This window comes from Phocoena sinus, chromosome 3 (genome assembly GCF_008692025.1).
Source record: "Phocoena sinus isolate mPhoSin1 chromosome 3, mPhoSin1.pri, whole genome shotgun sequence".
NCBI lineage: Eukaryota > Metazoa > Chordata > Mammalia > Artiodactyla > Phocoenidae > Phocoena > Phocoena sinus.
In genome coordinates this window covers 52,959,171-52,970,091 of record NC_045765.1, presented here as the reverse complement: position 1 = coordinate 52,970,091, position 10,921 = coordinate 52,959,171, and the positions used below count along the sequence as shown (strand labels likewise).

Sequence of the window (10,921 nt, the reverse complement as noted above, 5' to 3'; positions counted from 1 at the left end):
CCGCCTGCCGATGCAGGGGACACGGGTTCGTGCCCCGGTCTGGGAAGAACCCACATGCCGCGGAGCGGCTGGGCCCGTGAGCCGTGGCCGCTGAGCCTGCGCGTCCGGAGCCTGTGCTCCGCGACGGGAGAGGCCACGACAGTGAGAGGCCCGCCTAACGCAAAAACAAAAACAAAAACAAAAAAACCGTAATGAGCAAACCTCATTATGAATGCCCTTATATCTCTTCAAATGATAAGTCATTGTCAACTGAGTTTGAAGGAGTGAAGAGAACTCCCATCAAATGACCAATGCCATCTTTCTCCACTTTGGAAAATATGGAGTTCTCTTGGTAGATACTGAAGACTCCAAAGCTGGAATTTTTAAAGAGCTAATAATGCACATCCTCAAGCTCCAAATTCTCCTGCTTGTTATTATCCCCACTTTTCAGATGAACCTGCTTGTCTTTAGTTAACTAGTCAAGAGAAGCTACGTAGTAAAGTGGGTAAGAGTCTGACTTTGTCTCAGACAGGTTTGAGTTCAAGCCCCAGCTCTACCACTCATAGCCTGAGTGATCTTGGGTATGTTCGCTAAGCTCTCTCAGCCTGTACTTCACCTACTCCAAGTCCATCTATGTTATTGCAAACGGCAAAATTTCATTCTCTTTTCTGGCTGAGTAGTATTCCGTTGTATGTATACTCCACATCTTCTTTATCTGTCGCCTGTTGATGGACACTTAGGTTGCTTCCATGGCTTGGCAATTGTAAATAATGCTGCCATGAACATTGGGATGCATGTATCTTTTCAAATTAGTGTTGTTTTTTTTTTTGGGGGGGTGGTATATACCCAGGAGTGGAATTGCTGGGTCACATGGTAGTTCTATTTTTAGTTTTTTGAGAATCCTCCATACTGTTTTCCACAGTGGCTGCACCAATTCACATTCCCACCAACAGTGTACAAGGGTTCCCTTTTCCCCACATCCTCGCCAGTATTTGTTATGTGTGTTCTCTTTGTTGATAGCCATTCTGACCAGTGCAAGGTGATATTTCATTGTGGTTTTAATTTGCATTTTAAACACAGTTATTTACTTATTGGCCACGTGGGGTGGCATGTGGAATCTTAGTTCCCCGACCAGGGATCAAACCCATGCCCCCTGCAGTGGTTACAAAGTCTTAACCTCCAGGGAAGTCCTCAAGCACAGTTATTTTAAAGTCCTTCTCAGCTAGCTCTGAAATTGGAATCATCTGTGAATCTGATTCTCTTGTCTGCCTATGATTTTTATCCTTCATTTTATTATTGTGGTGTATCACATTTATTGATTTGCATATGTTGAACCATCCTTGCGTCCCAGGAATAAATCCCACTCTATCTTGGTGTATGATCCTTTGAAGGTACTGTTGAATTCAGTTTGCTAATATTTTGTTGAGAATTTTTGCATTTATGTCCATCAGGGTTGTTGGCCTGTAATTTTCTTTTCTTGTCATGTCCTGCTATGGCTTTGGTATTTAGATAATACTGGCCTTGTAAAATGAATTTGAAAGTATTCCCTCCACTTCATTTTTTGGCAAGAGTTTGAGAAAGATTGGTATTAATTGATCTTTAAATGTTTTGTAGAATTCACCAGTGAAGCCATCTGGTCCTGGACTTTTCTTTGTTGGGAGTTTTTTTTTTTTTTATTACTGATTCAGTCTCCTTACTGATAATTGTTCTGTTCATATTTTCTGTTTCTTCTTGATTCAGTCCTGGTAGGTTGTATATTTCTAGGAACTTACCCATTTCTTCTAGGTTATCTAATTTGTTGGTATATAATTGTTCATAGTAGTTTTTTAATGATCATTAGTATTTCTGTGTTATCAGTTATGATGTCTCCTTTTATTTCTGATTTTATTTATTTGAATCTTCTCTCTCTTTTTTTTCTTAGTCTAGGTAAAGTTTTTCAATTTTGTTTAGCTTTTCAAAAAAAACAGCTCTTAGTTTCATTGATCTTTTCTATTGTCTTTCTAGTCTCTATTTCATTTATTTCTGTTATGATCTTTGTTATTTCCTTCCTTTACTAACTTTGGGCTTCATTCATTCTTTTTCTACTGCCATGAGGGGTAAAGTTAGATTGTTTATTTGGGATCTTTTTTGTTTCTTAGTGTAGGTGTTTTTGCTGTAAACTTCCCTCTTAGAACTGCTTTTGCTGCATCTCTTAAGTTTTGGTATGTCATGTTATCACTTTCATTTGTCTCAAGTTGTTTTTTAATTTCACTTTTCATTTCTTCTTTGACCCATTGGTTGTTCAGAAACATGTTGTTTAGTCATGTTTCTGTGAATTTTCCAGTTTTCCTCTTGTAATTGATTTGTAGTTATATACTATTGTGGTCAGAAAATATGCTTGATATGATTTCAGTCTTCTTCAATTTGTCCAGACTTGTGGCCTAACAAATGATCTGTCCTGGAGAACGTTCCATGCATACTTGAGAAGGATGTGTATTCTGCTGCTGTTGGATGGAATGTTCTATATATGTCCACTAGGTCCCTCTGGTCTAACATGTAAGTTCCCTCTGGTCTAACATGTAAGTTAAGTCCAATATTTCCTTATTGATACTCTGTCTGTCGTGATTTATTCATTGTTGAAAGCGGGGTATTGAAGTCCCCTGTTATTATTGTATTGCTGTCTATTTTTCCCTTCAGATCTGTTGATATTTGCTTAATATAGTTAGGTGCTCTGGTATTGGATACATAAATATTCACAATTATTATATCCCCTTGATGAATTGACCCCTTTATCAATATAATGACCTTCTTTGTCTCCTGTTACATTTTTTTGACTTAAAGTCTATTTTTCCCAGTGTAGATATGGTTACTCCTACGTTCTTTTGGTTTCCCTTTGCATTAAATATCTCTTTCCATCCCTTCACTTTCAGTCTATGTGTGTCCTTAAAGATAAAGTGAGTCTCTCGTAGGTAGCATATAGTTGGGGTTGTTGTTGTTTTATCCAGTCAGGTGCTCTATGTCTTTTTATTGGAGAGTTTAATCAATTTACATTTAAATTAATTATTGGTAGGCGTGGATTTACTATTACCATTTTGTTTATTATTTTCTGGCTGTTCTGTATTTCCTTTGTTTCTTTCCTCCTCTTTGGCTTTTTTCTTTTGTGATCTCATAATATTCTATGTTAGTATGCTTTTATTCCTTTCTTTTTATCTTCTGTGTATTTACTATAGTTTTTTAAATTTTGTAGTCACCATGAGGCTTACATTAAAACATCCTATAACAGTCTATTTTAAGCTGATAACAACTTAACTTCCATCACATACAAAAGCTCTACATTTTTACACTCCCTACCACATTTTATGTTTCTGATGTTACAATTTATATCTTTTTATATTGTGCATCCATTAACAAATTAGTTTAGTTACTGTTATTTTAAGTACTTTAGCCTTTTAACCTTTATACTAGTTATACGTTATTTATCTAGCACCATTACAATTTAGAGTATTCTGAATTTATATATTTACCTTTACCAGTTTGTTTTATACTTTCATATGTTTTCATGTTACTAATTACTGTCCTTTTCTTTCAGCTTGAAGAACTCTCTGTAACATTTCTTGTCCAGCCAGTCTACTGGTGATGAACTCCTTCAGTTTTTGTTTGTCCAGGGAACTCTCTCTCCTTCAATTCTGAAGGACAGCTTTGCTGGGTAGAGTATTCTTTTTTTTTTTTTTAGTGGCTGCGCTGGGTCTTCATTGCTCTGTGTGGGCTTTCTGTAGTTGCAGTGCACGGGGTCTACTCTTTGCTGTGGTGCATGGGCTTCTCATTGCAGTGGCTTCTCTTGTTGTGGAGCACGGGCTCTAGGTGCATGGGCTTCAGTAGTTGTGGCATGTGGGCTCAGTAGTTGTGGCGTGCAGGCTCAGTAGTTGTTGGTGCACGCGTTTAGTTGCTCCGTGGCATGTGGGATCTTCCCAGACCAGGGATCGATCCCATGTCCCCTGCATTGGCAGGTGGATTCTTAACCACTGTGCCACCAGGGAAGTCCCGGGTAGAGTATTCTTGATTGGCAGGTTTTTTTCTTTCATCAGTTTGAATACATCGTCCACTCCCTTCTGGCCTGAAATGTTTCTCTGCAAAATATGCTGAACAAGGGTTCCCTTGTACATAACAAGTAGCCTCTTTCGAGCTGCTTTTAAGATTCTCTGTCTTTAACACTTGACAATTTGATTATAACGTGTCCTATTGTGAATCTCTTTGGATTCTTTTTAGGTATGTTTTGGGCTGCCTGAATCTGGATGTCTGTTTCTTTCTCCAGGTTAGGGAAGTTTTCAGTCGTTATTTCTTTGGATAATCTTTCTGCTGCTCTCTCTCTCTTCTTTTTCTCAGACAACAGTATTATTTATATGCATTCACTTAATAGTATGTCATAAGTCTTTTGAGCTATCTTCACTCTTTTTATTCTTTTTTCTTTTTGTTCTTTTGATAGGGTAGTGGAAATCACCAAATCTTCAAGTTTACTAATCTTTTCTTTTGCTTTAGCTAGTCAGTTGTTGAATCCCTCTATTGAATTTTTCAGTTTAGATATTGTATTCTTTATCTCTGATTTCTCTTTGACACTTTTTTATATTTTTAATTTTCTTTTGTTGAAATTCTCACTTTATGCATTGCTCTCCTGACCTTAGTGACCATTTTATGACCAGTAGTTGGAACTATCAGATAAATCACTTATCTACATTTCATTAAGATTGTTTCTAGAGATTTATCTTATTCTTTTGTTTGGAACATATTCCCTTATTTCTTTATTTTCCTTGACTCTCTGTGTTGGTTTCTACACATTAGATAAAACAACCATCTCTCTCAGCCTTGACAGACTGGACTTGTGTAGGAGATGAGCCTAGTCAATTAGCCCACCTTGAGCTCCTAGTTGCCTCTCAAACCTCTGTGATTGTCCAAGCCATACAACTACATATATATATTGTTTTCAGATTCTTTTCAATCATAGGTTATTACAAGATACAAATGCTATGCTGTACAGTAGGTCTCGTTGTTTATCTATTTTATATATAATAATGTGTATTTGTTAATCCCAGATTCCTAATTTATCCCTTCCTCCTCCTTTCCCCTTTGGTAACCATAAGTTTGTTTTCTATGTGCGTCTGTTTCTGTTTTATAAATAAGTTCATTTGTATCTTTTTTTTTAGATTTCACATACAAGTAATCTTTCTCTGTCTGACTGACTTCACTTAGGATGATGGTCTCTGGGTCCATCCGTGTTGCTGCAAATGGCATTATTTCATTCTTTTTATAACTGAGTAATATTCCATTATATACCACATCTTCTACATCCATTCCTCTGTTGATGGAGACTTAGGTTGCTTCTGTGTCTTGGCTATTGTAAATAGTGCTGCTATGAGCATGGGGGGCGGTGCACGTATCTTTTTGAATTAGAGTTTTCATCTTTTTTGGATGTATGCCCAGGAGGGGGATTGCTGGATCATATGGTAGCTCTATTTTTAGTTTTTTTTTTTTTTTTTTTAAATTTATTTGTTTATTTATTTATTTATTTTTTGCGGTACGCGGGCCTCTCACTGTTGTGGCTTCTCCCGTTGCGGAGCACAGGCTCCAGACGCGCAGGCTCAGCGGCCATGGCTCACGGGCCCAGCTGCTCCGCGGCATGTGGGATCTTCCCGGACCGGGGCACGATCCCGTGTCCCCTGCATCGGCAGGTGGACTCTCAACCACTGCGCCACCAGGGAAGCCCTATTTTTAGTTTTTTTTAAGGAACCTCCAAACTGTTCTCCATAGTCAAGCCACCATCTTTGTTCTTAGTGGTTCCCAGTAGATGAGGATGGGCCAAGATCTGCTGGTGTATGAAAGACATGGGAAATGCCACGTGCCTGTTTGGGTTCCCAGAGGACTACCCATTGCTTCCCCTTTCAGCCCCCTATGCAGGCTAATTGGAAGCCTGACATTCAGGCAGCAGCTGGGAAAACCAGGACATTATATGTAGAGTCTAGCACCTATCAGGAAGAAACTGGGATCTGGGTATTTTTGTTTACTCCCTCTGCGCTGAGCCAGAGAGAATATTTGGGCACACAAGCACTCCCACAGACTAGAACCACCTCTTTGTTTCATGTGGTCCTGGGGGGCTCATGAATGCTGAGCCCCATCAGTTCCCAGAGCTAGGTAATTTGGGAGCCTGTCCCTTGGGTAGTAGCCATAATAGTTGGGGTGCTAGAAGTATGGACAAGTTCCTTCCAGGGAGAAGCTGGTGACTTGGTTTTAGTATTGGAGTGAGCCGTGGGGAGACAGTAGAGGATGTGCCCACCAGCTCTCTTGGGCTTCCAAGAGGATCCCTGTCAGTTCCCACACGCAGGCTGCTTAGAAGCCAGAACCTCAGAAAGCATCTGGAGAAGTTTGCAGTCAGATCACTTCCAGGGAGAAACTGAGGGATGGACATTTTTGTCTGATCTCTCTGAGCAGAGTTGGGAGTTGGGGGGTTGGTAATAGCCATGGAGAGTCCTCATGTACCCATTTAACAACTGCTTATTTATTTGCTATAGTTTTGTGGGATTTATGAATGCAAGCCCCATTGGCTCTCAGAGCTAGGTGATTTGGGGACATGTACCTCAGGTGGCAGCCTTAAGAGTTGGGGCACTAGATGATTTGTGATCCAGATTCTTTGTCCCCCTGGGCAAAGCTTGGAGTTAAGGGTTCCCTCCGAATTGTGAACTGCTATGCCAGGGGCTGAGTTTCTGGGGAGAGTGTTTCTCAGCTTTTCCTTCCCATCTTGATGTGGTTTTTTTTCTCAGTCACCAGTGTGTAGGAGTTACTCAACTAGTTTTTGGATTTCTCTGAGAGAAAATTGATTCACCTGTTCCTGTATACTCAGTGCATCCATGGGAGGCGGAGTCAGGAGCCTCTTATGTCACCGTTGTTTAATGGGTACAGAGTTTTAGTTTGTGCCCAACCATGTGAATGTACTTAATGCCCCTGAATTGCACCTTCAAACAACGGTTAAGGGCTTCCCTGGTGGCGCAGTGGTTGAGAGTCCGCCTGCCGATGCAGGGGACACGGGTTCGTGCCCTGGTCCGGGAAGATCCCACATGCCGCAGAGCGGCTGGGCCCGTGAGCCATGGCCGCTGGGCCTGCGCGTCCGGAGCCTGTGCTCCGCAACGGGAGAGGCCACAACAGTGAGAGGCCTGCGTACGGCAAAAAAAAAAAAAAAAAAAAAAAAAACGGTTAAAAAGACAAATTTCATGTATATTTTACCATGACAAAATTTTTAAAAATCCACAATGAACAAAATACCAACATTACCCTTTCACATTACTAATAGTGTCTGTGGATGAACAAAGTAATTAATTTTGTATTAATAACGGAAGTGTTAATTTGTAGATCAATATAATCCAGTTGGTCAGTTGTTCCCCTCTGTGGTAGAATGCTTGTGTCCTATATAAGAAATCTTTGCCTTCCCCCAAATCATGAAGATTTTCCGCTTAGTTTTCTACTACAAGCTATATTGTCTTATTTTTCACATTTAGATCTTCAGTCTATCTAAAATTTACTGATGTGTAGTTTGAAGAAGGGGGTCAAGGTTCTTTTTTTTCTATATGAATATCTAATCAACTCAGACCATTTTATTGAAAAGACTATCTTTTCTCCTACTAGTACACACTCAGGTGTGGGTCTGTTTCATCAGTCAGTTTGTCCATTTTTGCATGAATTAGTATAGCCAATGAATGCCTTAATTAATGTAGCTTGGTATTTGGTAGTTTTCAGTCCCTCAATTTTGTTCTCAATTCAAGATTGTCTATTTTATTCTAGCTCTTTGTTTTTCCATATGAATTTTAGAATCAGCTGGTCAATTTCCAGGAAAAAGAAGAAACACCTATGCTGAGATTTTGTTTGTACTTGAGTAGCATCTGTAGTTAAGTGTGGGGAAACTTGAAATAATTGAATTTTGAACTTTCCTGTCTATGAACATATTGTATCTCTTCCTTTTTTAGGTGTTATTTTTCTCAGTAGTGCTTTGTAGTTTTCAGTGCAGAGGTCTTACAGATCTTTAATTTCTTTCCAGGTGTTTCATGCTTTTTGATCCTATTGTAAATGGCATCATTTTAATTTTCCTATTTGTTTGTTGCTTGCATATAGAAGAAAAGTTTGTAATATCAACCTTAAACCAGTGACCTTGTTAAATTTGCTTATTTAAACCTAGTAGATTCTTCTATATTATTCACATATATATAATCATGTCATCTCCAAATAGTGACAGTTTTATTTTTTCCTTTCCAATCCTAAGCCCTTTTATTTATAGCTGTTACCTCTACTTTTTCTTCTTTTATTATTATTATTATTCTAAGAAGGGCCTCTGATAAAATGTCAAAGTCAGGTCTTTTGGTCTTACTCCGTCTCTCAAGCAGAAAGCTTTCAATATTTTACTAATATTTCAGTTAGCCTTTGCTGGGACAAGCCACTCCAAAACACAGTGGCTTAATACAATAATGATTTATTCTTTCTCACCATTCCGTGAACTGGTTGGGTAGTTCTTCTGCTGGATTCGGGCAGGTTCACTCATGTGGCTGCGTGGCTGTTTGCATCCAGGCTGCAAGATCCAAGATGGCCTCACTTACATGTCTTGCAGTTGATGAGGGCTGCTGGCTTGGGCATCTCCTTTGTCCTCCAGGAGGCTTTTCATCCTCCAGTAGCTAAGACCGGCTTCCTTAAAGGTGTCCTAACAGCAGTGTTCCATGAGGCAGCTTGTCTTTTTAACAAACCATGGTTGACAATTGCAATTAGACATGGCAGCTAGAAAGAGGGAGAAAGCAAAACGAAAGACCTGGAACTTCTATAGATAATTAGCTTATAAATAATCTAGTGTAAGAATCCTTAAAAAAAAATTAAATGTCTGGGTGCTTTGGAAATAATCTTAGGTGTGAAGAAGTGGATGGAAATGTAGGAAATATGAAAAGGCACTTCACGTTTGTACAGTGGAATTATCACCTGGAATTAGGGAAGAATAGGAACTTCCCAGCCACTAACCTTTTGAAAATATTTCTCCTAGTGAAGACTAAAAATACATCCCTGCCCCAGGCAAGCCCCTGACACAGTGATCAGTGGGCCATCCTGGCACCATCTCCATTATTTCAGAAAGTTGGATATAAAATTAAAAAAATTTTAAAAGACCCTTTTAACTAATGCATTATAAAATCAAATAGTTTTAAAGGTAGCTTTTGGATTGGTGTAAACTCCAGTGATTTCCAAGGAGCCACGTGTCAGTCTCACCTCTGCCTGGGTGTTATGCTACTCTAACGTCAGGTTTCTAAGCAAAATATTTTATTCAAAACTTTCTAAGGGGAAAAAAAGGGTATTTAGTAAGTTGCCACTGCTTAGTGAATCAAGGGAGAGTATCTTACAGATTTCTAATAAACCATTTTGATTATACCTGGAAAATCCCATCTTTAAAAACGAAAGTCTTGCTTAACCTTGAGACTTTCTTGTATACTTATAAGGTTGATGTAGTGAAAGTTGTGTGTCCGGCTTTTAAGAATAGTTTTGAAATCACAGCTAATTCTGTATGTAGAGTAAAATGTTAGTATGTAGAGTAAAATGTTAAATATTCTTTCCTTCAGAAATCAAAGAAAGTCTCTTAGCAAAGTTCACCTCTGTACTGTAATGAAGAAAAACTCGAATCTTTTGATGCAAACAGAAGGTCTGCTGTAAAGATGTCATCTCTTCTATATGAAATTTCACTTCTTGGAATTATTCAGGTAAACCAAAGGGGAAATTGAAAGTTTAATGTTAGGGATATAGACCAGTAGATAGACATGTTTTAAGTTACTTTTATCATGAAATGTGAACAAAAAGAAAGACATTAGAATTGTGACATTGATTCTCTCTTCTCTTTGGTTTTTTAGTCTAATAAAATCTATAGTGGGACTTTCGTGGCGGTCCACTGGTTAAGACTTCGCCTTCCAATGCCGGGGGTGCAAATTGGATCCCTGGTTGGGGAGCTAAGATCCCATGTGCCTCTCAGCCAAAATCCAAAAGATAAAACAGAAGCAGTATTATAACAAATTCAATAAAGACTTAAAAATAAAATCTATAGAATTCCTATATATGGTTATTATTGTTATAACGTGTTAAGTTTTCAATTGGTGCCATAACAAATTACCACAAACTTAGAGGTTTAAAATAGTACAAATTTATTATCTCACAGTTTTGTAGGTCAGAAATCTGAATGAGCTTGGTCCTTTGTTCTTGGCCTCACAGCCCGAAATCAAGGTGTGGGCAGGGCTGAGCTCCTTTTAGGAGGTTCAGGGGGAAGAATCCACTTCCAAGCTCATACAGGTTGTTGGCAGAATTCAGTTGCTTGTGGTTTCAGGACTGAGGTTCCCATTTCTTGATGGCTGTCATCTGGCGCTGCCCTTAGCTCCTAAACACCTCTCATGAGAAAGCCTTGCCAAAACAAAAAAAAAGGCTTTTAGGACTTGAAGGAAGGGTCTTAACCCCTTGAAAGCCTTGCAGCCTGAGCTCTCAGGGACTGTCAAGGGACATCAAGCCCATGGCTTTTTAGATGCAATGTCTCTTCTAGTTAGTTATTGAGTATTCAAGGGTTTTTAGGGTTGGGGTTGCCACCTTTCCCGAGACTACCGTGGTACCACTTCTAGGGAATCCTCGGTGCTGAAAGTCAGCGGTCCCCAACCTTTTTGACACCAGACACTGGTTTCGTGGAAGACAATTTTTCCACGGACAAGGGATGGGGGATGGTTCAGGTGGTAACGCGAGCGATGGGGAGCGATGGGGAGCGGTTGATGAAGCTTTGCTTGCTTGCCTGCTGCTCACCTCCTGCTGTGCGGCCGGGTTCCCAACAGGCAGCGGACTGATAGCAGTCCGCGGCCCGGGGGTTGGGGACGCCTGCTGTAAGTGATTACGGTTCTTTTGGCCAACCCTTAGCAAGTGTTGT

General features: G+C 39.6%; 1 long non-coding RNA gene across 1 annotated transcript; it reads left to right on the top strand.

Moving 5' to 3' along the window:
- The first annotated feature begins 3,567 nt into the window (after positions 1–3,567).
- On the top strand, positions 3,568–9,993 carry LOC116751455. The gene is made up of 3 exons (XR_004349266.1): positions 3,568–3,664; positions 9,588–9,725; positions 9,873–9,993. It is a non-coding gene; the product is annotated as an uncharacterized LOC116751455 (long non-coding RNA).
- Positions 9,994–10,921: the final 928 nt, after the last annotated feature.